Source organism: Dama dama, chromosome 23 (assembly GCF_033118175.1).
Source record: "Dama dama isolate Ldn47 chromosome 23, ASM3311817v1, whole genome shotgun sequence".
Lineage (NCBI taxonomy): Eukaryota > Metazoa > Chordata > Mammalia > Artiodactyla > Cervidae > Dama > Dama dama.
In genome coordinates, this window is record NC_083703.1 from 52624751 (window position 1) to 52639717 (window position 14967).

At 41.8% G+C, this 14967-nt stretch overlaps 1 protein-coding gene across 3 annotated transcripts in view; it reads right to left on the reverse strand.

Moving 5' to 3' along the window:
- Positions 1–14631, reverse strand: part of PTPRA (protein tyrosine phosphatase receptor type A) — a 164719-nt gene extending 150088 nt beyond the window's left edge. For 2 of the 3 annotated variants that reach the window (XM_061126739.1, XM_061126738.1), the window contains exon 1: positions 14485–14617. The gene's annotated coding sequence lies outside the window, so the exon portion shown is untranslated. Of the gene's footprint in view, positions 1–14484 lie in introns of all 3 variants that reach the window. The other variant, XM_061126740.1, reaches the window with a different exon arrangement.
- Between the last annotated feature and the right edge of the window lie 336 nt (positions 14632–14967).

Genomic DNA, 14967 nt, shown 5'->3' on the forward strand with positions numbered 1-14967 from the left:
AGACCCTGATGCTGGGAAAGAGTGAAGGCAAAAGGAGAAGGGGACAGCAGAGGATAAGATGGTTGGATGGCATCATCAACTCAATGGACGTGAATCTGAGCTAACTCCAAGAGATTGTGAAGTACAGGGGAGCCTGGCATGCTGCAGTCCATGGGATCGCAAACAGTGAGACATGACTTAGCAACTAAACAGCAAAATAACTAGATCAATCTTGAGACAGTCAGACAATGACGACTGGAGGAGCTGATCCTTACCTAAGAAATTATAATGTGAGGTAAAAAAGAGGGAGATGCACAGTCAGTCAAAGACAGAGAGTCTGAAAGAGCAGAGCACAGTCATGGATACAGGGAAAGGTTACGGCTAAAAGGTTAAGAGGGGTTGGTCACAAAAGCCTGCTCTGATAAGGACTTTGGATGTTATCCAGAGGATTTCAAACTGGGGAGTGCTGTGATTAGATAAGGAAGTCAAAAGATCCCTCTTGGCAGCAATGTGACACATGATCTGGAATAAGGAAATAATAATGGGCACTCATCTAAGTGAGAAGAAAACCACAGCTGAGGGATAGAAGAGGTGGGGGAAAGCAGGCAATTTTGAGAAATATTACAGTTAAAACAGATGGGACTATATCACCAACCGTAAGAACAATGTCATTCAAGTTTGATTTACTGGGTTGTTTCACTCATCAAGATAAAGAATATAAAAATAACACATTTAAAGGGAAGAAGATGGGGTCAGTTCTGAGCCCGTTACAGGTTCCTGGGAAACTGTCCAACGACGATGAGAGTAGGTTGATGGTCGTCATCCAGTGCTAAGGACAAATTTTCTCCTAACTAGCAAAGAACTGGAAGCTGAAACCCTAGGCATAGACATGTAGCTTAAAACACAAGAGTACTCTTTGGTAAGTCAAAGAGTGGTCAAAGTGAGGCCTAAGGAAACTGACATGTGGCAAGAAAGGAAGAGAAAAACAAAGAAAGTGTACCACAGAACTCCAGGGAAGATGGTTCAGGGAGCAAATGTTGTACAGTTTATCCCATTTACTCAATTCTTCTCTTGTCTCTTCCTCTCCCATCCTTGCCCCAGTATCCCTGCACTGAAACTCTTTCAAGATAAAAGTTACTCTGTGATCAATTATACAGCTAGAGCAACACTGTATCCTCAACTACTAGGGAGGAAAGATAAAATCAAGATCATTATAATATTGAAAACTTTATTTCAGTAAAACATTTACTCAAAGTTTACTACACACAAAGAACTCTGCTAAGCACTAATCCTTAAAACAAACATGCAGTAAAGCAGTACTACTGTTGAACCCATATATTAGATGAGGAAATAGTCCCAGAAAGTTAAGTACTTTGCCCATGTTCACAAAGAACAGCAAGTAATGGTATGGCACAGGGCCCTGCAGGGCTCCTGGGCACAAGGCCTTTCTGTTTCCCCCATTTCTTTGATTATAGGCAATAGCTTTCATTCAATCTCCATGACCTTCTCTGAGTTTCAGTGGGCATATTCAAGCAGCTGTTAATTAGGGAGGGGAGGGGATGTAAGATCAGGGAGAAACAGTCAAAAGCAGCTTTTGGGGAGGGTCCTGTTTCCCCATGAACAGATATGCATAACAGTATCTTTACGCTACTTTGCAGACACTGAAACTCCCTCCATTTGGGAGAAGTTAAAGATGGTAACCTGCCCACAAGCATGTAGACCCCAGGCCCATTGGATCTACCTGAAGGTTGATGATGCTGACTCCTACTTACCTTACCACTAACTCATCAGAAGAATGTCCAAGGACCAATCATGCTCTCTTTGAACAATTACTTTAAAACCTCTCACTATCTTCCCCAAGTGGGGACACACAGTTTCAAGGGCATTAGCTCACTGTGGCCCCCTTTGCCTAGCAAAGTAATAAAGCTACTCTTTTCTACTTAACTCAACCTTTTGGCATCAGGTATAGGATATGAACTCTAGTCACTTTCAACTCCCCAAATTAAAATAACTATGGGGGGGGGGGGAGGTTCAAGACAGAGGAGGTATGTGTATATTAATGGGTGATTTACTGTGTTGTTCAGCAGAAACCAACACAACATTGTTAAGAAACTATCCTCCAATTAAAAATAAATAAATAAAATAACTATAAGGTCTGACAAGGAAAAATGAAAGAAACACAAGCCGAATCTGATTCAGAAAAATATATTAAGAGGTTAATTTGAAAAAATACAAAATAAAACACACGGAGGGTTATAAAACAAACCTCAAACACTGATTCCCCAATTCAAAACTCCAATATAGGGAAGGGCACCTCTTAAGAATTATCCTGGAAACATAAAGCCTTTAGTTTTCTCAGTCTTGACCCTCTGACCAATAGATAACTGCATTGTGGTTCTGTATTTTCAATCTAGTAACTCAGGCTCTCTTACAGATGGTAAAGCTGTCCTCCTTAATGGGGTAAGTGGCATTACAACTCCAGCAGAAAAAGCAACAAGATGAGGTATCAAACTCACAGTTCTTCTGAGTTAAGCTTAGGGTGTGTGTTTTTTAAATGCTGGTAATTCAGGTGCTGGACAGGACTTGATCTCCTTGCTGTTCAAGAGAGTCCCTTGGACAGCAAGGAGATCAAACCAGTCAATCCTAAAGGAAATCAACCCTGAATATTCATTGGAAGGACTGATGCTGGAGCTGAGGCACCAACCCTTTGGCCACCTGATGCGAAGAGCTGACTCACTGGAAAAGACCCTGATGCTGAGAAAGACTGAAGGCAGGAGGAGAAGGTGGCGACAGAGGATGAGATAGTTGAGTGGCATCATCAACCCAATGGACATGAGTCTGAGCAAGTTATGGGAGACAGTGAAGGACAGGGAAGTCTTGTGTGCTGCCATCCACAGGGTTGCAAAGAGCTGTACTCGAATAAGCAACTGAACAATAACAACAAACTCAGATTCAGCTATTGAAAAGCACAGAAAATCTTAAACAAATCTGTTTTACTACATTTATAAGTTTAATTTCTTAGTACTGCTCAAGTGCTTAAGGAGATTCTGCTTAAGGTGGTAACTCTAACTTGTCAAGGGCTGGTGGTATTTGACAGATTAAAAATATAAATGTTTTTTAAATATCTAAGAAAATTAAATTCACTAACAAAGGAGTATGAAGGAATTTAATCAGTTAAGCTGAATTAACATTAAAGAGGAAGTGAAAGTTATTGGTCTTATTTCTCTACAAAAACTGCAATGCTATTTACAAAAATTACAGTAATAAGACTAAAGAAAAACTAAGTGCAATCCAGAACACCATCATCCCTAGCCAAACTTGCTTTAACAATCACCAAATGAGTGTCTATGCTCTGTTCAATTCATTATCCACAGTAAGGACAAACCTTTGACAGCACACGGGCCAATCAATCAATGTGCACATCCTCAAAATGTTTCCCAATAAATATGACAAAGGTACTAATATATACAAATACTACAGAAACACTCATTCATTTCCAAATGTAATAAAATAATGACCTCAATAATGATTCAACCATTACTACTACTACTAAGATACTAAACTTGTTTTAAAAATATTTAGTGTGATCCATAGGATCAAATATTTCTCATTATGCTTGAAAAATCTCATTTTAATATTTTGTGACAAAGCAATCTGCAAGTCTGGTTTCAAACCAGTATTTGACTTTTTTTAAATTTTTTTTAAAACGTGGACCAGTAAACTCTTTATTGAATCTGTTACAATACTATCTGTTTTATATTTTGGCTTTTTTGGTCATGAGGCATCCTAGCTCTCAGATCAAGGATCAAACCCATACTCCCTGCACTGGAAGACGAAGTCTTAACCACTGGACCATCAGGGAAGTCCCAAAAGTTGGTTTTAATAGTTATCACAGTCAAAAAGAAATATGGATCCAAAAGGAAGAAGTACTATGGCTGTGCTTACTAAATCGTGATATTTATTTTTCCAACCCACTCAATTATACAGACATTTCCCTTTAAATTTGGCTAGCAAATATCTATATTCCCTTGAAAAGGAAACTGCTCTTAAAATTACTCTTGAAAACTAGTCAAAAGATGTTACTTTTTCTAACAAACGGATGTGAAACCCACTAAAACTAAAAGCAAGAGCAAATTCTAATCAATCCTTATATACCAAGTATCCAGTGTCAATGATTTATCAATAATGGTAAATAATCTACAACCCTCAGACACAATGAGTTACCTTAGAGCAAATCCCAGACATCATATCGTTTCATCCATAAATACTTCAGTACTTATTATCTCTACAGAAAAGGAATCTTTTAACATAATATTATTATATCTTTATGATAATAAAGAAAATATGAAAATAAAAAATAAATTTTCATAATTCTTTATAAAAATAAAAATATGATAAAACAATTGTTTAAACATCATTTAATATATTGTTATTCAAATTACTCCCAAATGTCTCATAAATTTTTAGTTGGTTTGTATGAAACAGGAGCTAATCAAGATCTACACATTACATTTAGTTAATATGTCTCAACTCTTCCCTAACCTGTAATATGTCTCCACTTTTTCCTTTGCCATTTATTTGAAGTAACTGGCTTCATCTGTCCTATCAAATCCCTCCCACTCTGAATTTTCTAATTACATTCTGTAAGCTGACTGTTAGATCTAGGTGCTTAATTTGAGTCAGGTTTGGCAGAGAAAGAATATTTCACGAATGGTGTTATATTTTTCCTATTGTACCACATCAGAGGAACATAAAGCTTGATTGTACCCATTTTAGAGATGTTAAGACTGATTAGAAGACTGTCTGTCTGATCCTTCTATTATAATGTTCCCAGCTGGTATTAATAGCAGCTGATGATCAATGCCAAGGTCCTTTACTTCATTAGTAGCTCATCTGGAAAATTTTTAGAAATATATCTGAATATGATTATCAGGTAAGAAATTTATGTTTCCAAGGTTCTTCATGTGTAAAAATATGAGAGGTTTTATGGCTGCAACAAAATCACAATGAAATCATGAGTCACCGAGGAAATGCAAATCAAAACTACAATGAGCTATTACTTCACACCACTAATAGTCAAAGATAGCATAACAAATGTTGGGTGAGGATGTGGAAAAACTGGAACCCTAGTGCACTGCTGCTGGGAATGTAAAATGACACAGTTGCTTTAGAAAAGTTTGGCAATTCCCCCTCAGAAGTTGAACAGAACCATTTAACCCAGCAATTCCACTCAATAGCCAAGAGAAATGAAAACATGTGTCCACACATGTACTTGTACACGTATGTTCACAGCAGATTAATCATAATAGCCAAAAATTCACTAACTGATGAATAACTATATATCCATACAATGGATTATATTATTCAGCTATAAAAAGGAATGAAGTACTGATATATGCTACAACATGAGTGAACTCCCCTTCAAAACATTAAGCTAATTAAAAGAAGTCAGTCAACGAAGACCACATTTTATATGATTCCATTTATAAAACTGTACAGAAGAGGCAAATTCACAAAGACAGAAAGACTAGGGGCTGCCAGGGGCTGGAGGGAGGGTGGAATGGGGAGTGAAGGTAATGGCTGCAGGACTTCTCCTTGGTGTGATGAAAATGTTCTGAAATTAGATAATGGTGAGGGTTTGCACAACTCCACAAATATACTAAAAATCACTGAACTGAACTGTACACTTTAAAAGGGTGAAGTTTATAATATATAAATTATATCACAATAAAGCTTTTTCTTAATTACAGGGAAAATGCTATCCCATAGCACATTTCTAAGAAAGACATTAAACAATTATACAGCAATGTTACGAAAGCAGTCATTTATTCTTAAGAATGTCTTCTCCAGTATAACTTTCCTCCATTAGCCCACAAAAGAAGTGATTTTTCTTGGATTTCTTTCAATAAAGAGAATCTAGCAAATACTAAGACATGCTACAAGTTTCTATACTTTTAAAACCACGTAGCAAACCTCCCACACTGAAAAATTTGTTCTAATATTGCTAGTTCAAATCTTCAGCAACATTTTCTATGCATCTTACAAGAGTTACAAGGAATACAGTTTAGTTTCTTGACATATTATTTTCCATATACAATATCAGCGTTGTGTTTGTTTTCTGCGGAGGGGGTGCCAGTAGACAGGAAGACCTGCCAATGGTATATGCCTTTCTATTGTTTCTAAGAACAGAAAACCCTAATATAGATACATTAATCATTAGGTTAGTAAAATTATTTACAGCATCTGACTGAATAGCCTATGTCTTTTTTTCTTTTTCTTTCTGGCTGCACTGCCAGGCCTTGTAGGGATCTTAGTTCCCCCACCAGTATTGAACCCAGGCCGGGGCAGTGAAGGCATGGAGTCCAAACCACTGGACGGCCAGGGAACTCCCCAGCCAATGACTTTAAAACATCACAGGGAAAGGACTTCCCTGGTGGTCCAGTGCTTAAGAATCTGCCTGTCAATGCAGGGGACATGATCCCTGGTCCAGAAAGATTTCACATGCTGTGGGGCAACTAAGCCTGTGCATTCCAACTACTGAGCCTATTCTTTAGAGTCCATGCTCTGCAACAAGAGAAGCCACTGCAATGAGAAGCCAGGGCACCTCAATGAAAACTACCTTCCACATGCCCCCAAACCTGCCCAGCCAACTAACCCCAGCGCAGCAACAACCAACCAACACAGCCAAAAAGTAAATAAATTTAAGAAGAAAAATCATTAGGAGAAAGAAAATGCAGAGCTTCTCTTTATGCTCCAGACGCTTAGTTTTCAAATGGCTCGGTACTAGCGATGGCCTCATATTTTATTATTTTGTATCTCAGGTTCTACACAATCTGAAAGCAAGATTCCTATAACAGAGGACCTAAGTCCATAGGGTTCTTTATACTTTCCAATGTAATACAAGCTGATTTATTAGCTCACTAAGGCTTCATAATAAGAACTAGACAAAGGTCAACTGTGCCATTTTGTTTGTTTCCTTGTGCTCACATTATTAATATTTTCTTCAATCACTGGTTTCTTTGCAGGGATCATTTTAAGCCACTTGTTCATTTTGTGAAAGTCAGTTTAATAAAACTTTATAGTATAAACTGTTATTAATGTATGTATACAGCTCTGCTCACTTACTGCAGAACTCCCCTCTCTTCTGGACATCTAAAGTTCTGCAGTTAACATGTTAACATTGTTTGACCTATAAACACAAGATGCCAGTGACGGTCTCTAATGTAATATTTTATCAATTTTTAGATAAAAATAATTAAAAATTCAGCATCCTAGCATCTTATCTACCTCACTCTGAAAACTACTGCTCTGGACTGCAGCCACAGTGAGCTTTTCACAACTGCAAATCAGATCAGTTCACTCCTCTTTGAAATCTCTCAAAGGCTTAGCTCTGCCTTAAGGATCAAGTCCAAAATCCTTGCATGGCATACAGGGCCTTGAACTCTGGTCCCTGCCTCTCTCTAGTCCAGTGGTTCTCAACTCTGGCTGCATATTAGAATCACCCAGGAAGTTAAAAAAATATATGTATATACACTCTCTCTGTCCCTTAACCAGAACTATTATGTAATAAAAATTCCTGGGTGTGGGCTATCTGCATCCCTGATTGTTTAAGTTCCCCAGGTAAACTCAAAGTGCAGCCAGGATAGAGAACTACCCCCTACTACTCACCATGGTCAGTCAGCTTTTGATGCTAACCAAGCCCTCAATTAGGCCTTGCTACTCAAGCATGGTCCACCCACCAACAGCATCTTCCTCACCAGGGAGCCGCTTAGCAATGCAGAATCCCAAGTCCCACCTTGTTGTTTCCAACTTTTCGAGGCCATCGACTGTAGCTGCCAGGCTCTTCTGTCCATGGGATTTCCCAGACAAGGATAGTGGAGAGGGTTGCTATTTCCTTTTCCAGAGGATCTTCCCCACTCAGGGATCGAACTCACGTCTCCTACACTGGCAGGCAGATTCTTTACCACCGAGCCACCAGAGAAGCCCAAGTCCCATCTCAGACCTGCTGAATCAAGACTTGGTATTTGAACAAGACCCCTAAGATGGTTCACGTGAACTCTCAAGTTAGGTACCTAAGGTATCAACCCCTTTCCTAGCTCAGGGATTTTGTGTTGTTTAATCTGCAAGTGCTGTTTACCTGTTGAACTTCTCCGGCACTCCCAAGACATCTTACTCTTCCTCTCTGATCGTATCTGTAATTACCATAAGGTAATTAATGTCTGCCTACTGAATTAGTTCGTAAGGATAGACATCACATCCATGTTGTTGTTCCTGTTGAGTCACTCAGTTGTATCCAACTTTGCAACCCCATGGACTGCAGTACACCAGACTTCCCTGTCCTTCACTATCTCCCAGAGTTTCCTTAAACTCATGTCCACTGAGTCTATGATGCCACCCATTCAACTCATCCTCTGTCACCCCCTTCTCCTGCCCTCAATCTTTCCCAGCATCAGGATGTTCTCCAGTGAGTCAGCTCTTCGCATCAGGTGGCCAAAGGATTGCTACTTCAACTTCAGCATCAGTCCTTCCAATGAATATTGAGGACTGATTTCCTTTAGGGTTGACTGGTTGGATCTCCTTGCTGTCCAAGGGACTCTCAAGTCTTCTTCTCTAACACCACAGAGTTCAAAAGCATCAATTCTTCTGCACTCAGCCTTCTTTATGGTCCAACTCTCACATCCATCCATATGACTACTGGAAAAACCATAGCTTTGACTATACAGACCTTTGTCAGTAAAGTGATGTCTCTGCTCTTTAATATGCTGTCTAGGTGTGTCATAGCTTCCCTTTCCAGGAGTAAGTCTTTTAATTTCACAGCTGCAGTCATCGTCTGCAGTGACTTTGGAGCTCAAGAAAATGAAGTCTGCCACTGTTTCCATTGTTTCCCCATCTTATTTGCCATGAGGTGATGGGATAGGATGCCATGATTTTAGCGTTTTGAATGTTGAGTTTTAAACCAATTTTTTCACTCTTCTCCTTCACCCCCATCCAGAGGCTCTTTAGTTCCTCTTCACTTTCTGCTGTAAGGGTAGTGTTATCTGCCTATCTGAGGGTACAGATATTTCTCCTGGCAATCCTGATTCCAGTTTGTGATTCATCCAGCTCAGCATTTCTCATGATGTACTCTGCATATAAATTAAATAAGCAGGGTGACAATATATAAGCCTTGACATACACCTTTCCCAATTTTGAAGCAGTTCATTGTTCCATGTCCAGCTCTAAGCTGTTGCTTCTTGACCTGCATACAGGTTTCTCAGGAGGCAGGTAAGATGGTCTGGTATTACCATCTCTTTAAGAATTTTCCAGTTTGCTGTGATCGACAAAGGCTTTAGTGTAGTCAATGAAGCAGTAGTAGATATTTTCCTGGAATTCTCTTGGCTTTTCTATAATCCAATGGATGTAGGCAATTTGATCTCTGGTTCCTCTGCCTTTTCTAAATCCAGCTTATACATCTGGAAGTTCTCGATTCACATACTGTTGAAACCTCGTTTGAAGGATTTTGAGCATTACCTTGCTAGCAGGTGAAACACATCCATATTACTCTGGGGTATCCCTAACTCACAGCACAATGTCTGATATTTTCTACTGAATAGCACCCAGTTTTCTATTTCATACTAATATGATCTTATCCTAAATTTCTTCAATATTTCTGTCATAAACTATGTCCTTCAAAAACAAGTTGGCTTTAGCTACATAACTGTTAGATATGATATATATCACAGCACAATAGCTAATTCAAAATCTAAATGAGCTACTAAAGCTCATTTAGTTTTTTAAAGTTTTTCTGAAGAAATGTACATTAAACCTAATTCAAAGTACTATTACTTTTTTTTAATTAACAAAATTGATTTCTAGGTTATATTTAATAGCACTGGTTATACTGTCAGGATATAGAGCCACATAAATTGTTAATGGTGCTGTAAACTAGTTCAACCCTTCTAGACACCAATTCGGCAATTAAATCATATTCTGATACAGTGAGCCCATTTTAGGGAAAGAATCCAAGAAAATAATCCAGAAGTGTTTCAGGGGTGCTCAGAAGTACCATTTATAATAGTAAAAAGGAGAGAAAAAAGGAAAATAAAAAACAATTGTACAAACTATAGTTATCAGTGCATAGACTATTTTGTGATTTAAAATAATAAATAGAATGAGTAAAGAGTCTAACGTTTTTCAAAAATACAAAAATCAGGGCTTCCCTGGTGGTCCAGTGGTTAAGAATTCGTGGTTAAGCTCTCGCACCCTATAGCCATGCTCTGCAACAAGAGAAACCACTATGAGAAGCTTTTGCACTGCAACTAGAGAGCAGCCCCCACTCTCTGCAACTAGAGAAAGACCACACCCAGCAATGAAGACCTAGAAGAATCAAAAATAAAAATCAATAAATTACAAAAAAAAATACAAAAATCATATTCTGCAAGTACTTTACCTACCAAGTACAGATAAAAGGTAATAACTATTAAAAAAAAATCTATGCCTATACAAGGTAATAACTATAAAAAAAAATCTATGCCTATACAAATAGATGTGAATTTAAAGTACATACAATTTCATATTTAATGGATTCTCTTTTCTATAGAGAATATATTAAAATAAATTTTAATGCTGGGTTATTTATGGGTTTGTTGCTCAATTATGTTGTTAGTGTTACAGTATTGCTACTTTTGTTGTACTGAGAGTCACTAAAAAAATTTCTTCGGATTTGGCATTTGTTAAGAAGTAAAAAGACAAGGCTCTACATTTGGCCAACTTCTTGCTTAAAACTTAAGCTTCAGTTCAGTTCAGTCGCTCAGTCATGTCCAACTCTTTGCAACCCCATGAGTCGCAGCACGCCAGGCCTCTCTGTCCATCACCAACTCCCAGAGTTTACTCAAACCCATGTCCATGGAGTTGGTGATGTCATCCAACCATCTCATTCTCTGTCGTCCCCTTCTCCTCCTGCCCCAATCCCTCCCAGCATCAGGGTCTTTTCCAATGAGTCAACTCTCCCATAAGCTTCACTGGACCTCATTTTTTCCACATGAAGGTGGAAAAAACAATGCAACAATGTTTACAAATCAACTCTGAGAACTTCCAATGAAAGATGCTGGGCAAATACAAATAACAGGGCTGCTTAAAAAAACCACCACCACCCACCATCTTGCACAAGTCACTCTATCCTTCTGAGACTCAATGTCTCCCTCTGCAAATTGAAAGAAACAGGATAAAATTAAATGGGGGGAGAAGGTTAGGTGAGGGAAAGCATGTGGAAAAGCATCCCAGGCAATCCTGATATATACCCTGATAAAGATTCATTTGAGTTCCATTCACATCTTTAGAGAGAGGATAAATAAGCACAATGGGCTTCCCTGGTGGCTCAGATGTTAAGAATCTACCTGCAAGGCAGGAGACGCAAGTTCGATCCCTGGGTCCAGAAGATCCCCTGGAGGGGGACATAGCAACCAACTCCAGTATTCTTGCCTGGAGAATCCCATGGACAGAGGAGTCTGGTGGGCTAGTCCACAGAGTTGCAAAGAGTCAGGCATGGCTGAAGCAACTTAGCATGCACTCTAAATTTCAACCATCTCTGGGGAAGTCAGGTAGAAAGAAGATATTTCTCTATTACATACTTTCAAACGGCTGAAAATTTTCTCCTAAGTATTATCTTTTTCTCAAAACTGCAGTATTCTCTGTGGACCTCACTCCGGGTTTAAGAGGCCATGATTCTGCCTCTGTGCGGCCTGGCCATTGCCTCTTAAATTGGAAGGGCATGAGCATCTGGCCCCACATTGCCCCTGAGTGACTTTTCCAAAGCCTGGTCTGCTCAAGTCCCTGACCGCCTCTAAAATCCTCCTTTAAAGTCTCCACTGCCCAAATTTTGGGGGTTCCCACGTGGATCAGTGGTAAAGAACCCGACTGCCAATGCAGGAGATGCAGCAGATGTGGGTTCAGTTCCTGGGTCAGGAAGCTCCCTTGGAGTAGGAAATGATATCCCACTCCAATATTCTTGCCTGGAAAATTCCATAAACAGAGAAGCCTGGTGGGCTACAGTCCATGAGGTTGCAAAGAGCTGGACACGGCTGAGCATGCACACCCAAACTTAAACATAGCACTCACAGCCCTTCAAGCTGACCTAATCTCATCTCCCACCCTTCTCTCTACCCAATCCAACTATGTTTAACCTCTCCTTGTTCCCCAAGGGCAATGGATTCCTTCCACCTCCAAGCCTGCCTGTGCTGTTCCCTCTTGGCTGTATCTTGTCCACCACACATAAACTCCTAACCATCCTTCATGACCCAAGGCCTCCTCCCAGTCAAGTTTTCTCAGGCCACCCAGAGAAGGAATGCTGTCTATACAGCCAGGTAGATACTCTGGAACTGGACTGCCAAGATTCAGATCCTGATTATTCCTTCACCAGCATACTGTATGGGCTCAGTTTCCATCTTTGTGTAGTAGGAATTAGCCACCATTAGAGGGTAGAAAGGAGTTAGGCATTTATTATCTAGCCTAACACAAGGCAAATAAAAGGTATTATCACACCCTCAAAGTATCTGTGACAAGTATTTGTATCCACCTGTCCTGCTTTAAGCTGTGAGCCCCTCAAAGGTAAAGATGTGACTCCTCATTCTGTATCCAGAGCACTTCGTCCGGCAAATAGAACACCATGAATGTAGTTCAGTCAGAGAATTGGCTTTTCTGGTTCTGGATTTCACCTAGATGGTAAATCAGCATTTAAAACGTACCAGTGAACAGCCTCCTAGATCGCACTCTGCCTCAGAGTATCCGTTAGGCACAGCACTTCAGATAGGCAGAGGTGAAAAAGAGACCATGGGGCTTTTGGCCTTTCAGAGACAGTGGAGCAGATTGAAGGCCAGTGGGAAATGAGACCTGTCAGTTCCTACCTGCTAATTACTTATGGGGCTGGATGGGACGAACGTGAGTAGATGGGGAATCAAGGTACTAAAAGTCCTAGCTTCAACACACTATCTGCCTGGCTGCATGCCAAGCAGGAAACACTCAAGAAAGATTCTCTCAGGAAGTGGGTACCTGGAAGTAAACATAAGAGGAAGAGATGGGACAGGACCTATAAGACAATTGGGAGGAAGAAGCTCTCAACATGGGAGATGAACAGCTGAACAAGACACAGCTCCTACCCTCATCAAGCCTCTCAACTGAAAAGGGCTTTAAAGAGGTGGAGCTCAGCAGGTAAAGATGGGGAAGAAAGAGCAAGCAAAAGCATCCAAATGTGAAAAGAGGCAGGCAAGCAATTCTGAATGACCAGAGAAGGGGATGAAGGGAAGGAGAATTGAAGGATTAATCTAAAAATAAAAGAGTAAGTAAGGCTGTCAAGGGCCTTGTACGACTTGTTAAAGCATTTTGGGCTTCATTCATCCTATGGCAAAAAGAAAGCAAGGGAGTTTTAAGTAAACAAGTGATAGCATCAGATCTGTGTTTTGTAAAGGAGTGGCCAGGCAAGGGGCTTGCTGCCCTCGTGGCTCAGACAGTAAAGAATCTGCCTGCAAAGCAAGAGAACTGGGTTCGATCCCTGGGTTGGGAAGATCCCCTGGAGAAGGGAATGGCTCCCACTCTAACATTACTGCCTGGAGAATTCCACGGACAGAGGAGTCTGGCGGGCTGCAGTCCATGGGGTCACAAACAGTAGGACACAATGTTCGTCCCTCTTTCACCACCAGTCCTCTCCTCACCTACCATCTTCTGGTTCTAGAGCTGCCTAACAGCAAGCAGGTGGCAAGAGATCTTTCTGGAGATGTGGCTGGTTCTAAAGCCGGGATCCCTGAGCAAAGGCTTCTAAAGGCATTCACCCTCCTAGAGAGGTTTTGAAATATTCTTCTTTTCCTGTCTTACAAACATCATTCACTGACCTCAAACAAAAAAAAGAAAGAAAGCTCAACACTGGGCTCAGCTCTGCCATTATTATTTTTATCTTCAGGAAATACAATTAGGAACTAATTTTTCAAGAAACGATATTCTTTGTGTTATTCACGAAAGTAAAAAGGAGGGGGCATACATTCCCAATTGGCTCATTTTGAATTCTGGGCAGCTCTGAGCCCGTTTTCCTTCTTTAGCAGCCTCAACTGCAGGGAGTGGACAGAAAAGAGAGGGGCAGGGAAAAGAAAAGTTGGGTCACTGCAAGAGCAAATTTTCTCATGCCAGTTCTCCTCTTTCTTCCCATTAAATGGACCTGAGCAAATTCTGTTCTCACTGTCCAAATTTCTTCTTTCAGAATGAACTATGGCAGCGACCCGGCCCCAGGAGGATGCACGCAAAGTTCCTGGGCTGTGGAGCGGGGTCGGCCCCTGGGCCGGCGCGTTTCCGGGGACTCTCCCCCTCCCCCGCCCCAGCCCCATGGACAGCGCAAGGATGTGGAATCCCTGGAGAAGCCGGATGGATCCTGCCCGGAAAAGAGGGATTTGGGCTCAGGCCGGGGACCCCTCCCACCCGCGCCCAGGAACCGCCGTCCCACCTCCGGAGCCCGTCGGGGCGGCGGCGGCCGTGAACACTCACCGAGTCCAGCGTTGGGCGGGACCGCTGGGGTCGAGGACTGCGGCTCCGCCTCGGTGCCGCGACGGCGTCTCGGCCCGCCACACGCCCTCAGGGCCACCGCCCGGCCCGCGGCTCGGAACCCCGCGGCGGCGGTGGCGGCCTCGCCTCCATGGCGAGGAGAAGCGGCTGAGGAGCAACTGGGCAGGCGGCGGTGATGGCGGCGGCGGTCCGGGGTCCGAGCTGGGTCGCGCGCGCGCGCGTCTCTGTCAGCGCCGCACTCGCCGCAGCCTCGCTCCCGACCCGGCCTTGGCTGTAAGGAGCTTCCTCATTGGCGGTTCAGAGACGGGCGCTGGTTGGCCCAGATCGAACGGGCGTTCCCCTGGCCCTCGTGGGCCCCGCCCTTACGCGCCTCGAAAGCTCGCTAGCCTGCCGGCCTGGGGCGCAGTCCCGGATCTCTCTGTCTCACGATCTCACTGACCGCCACGGAGGCGGTCCCCCCACCGC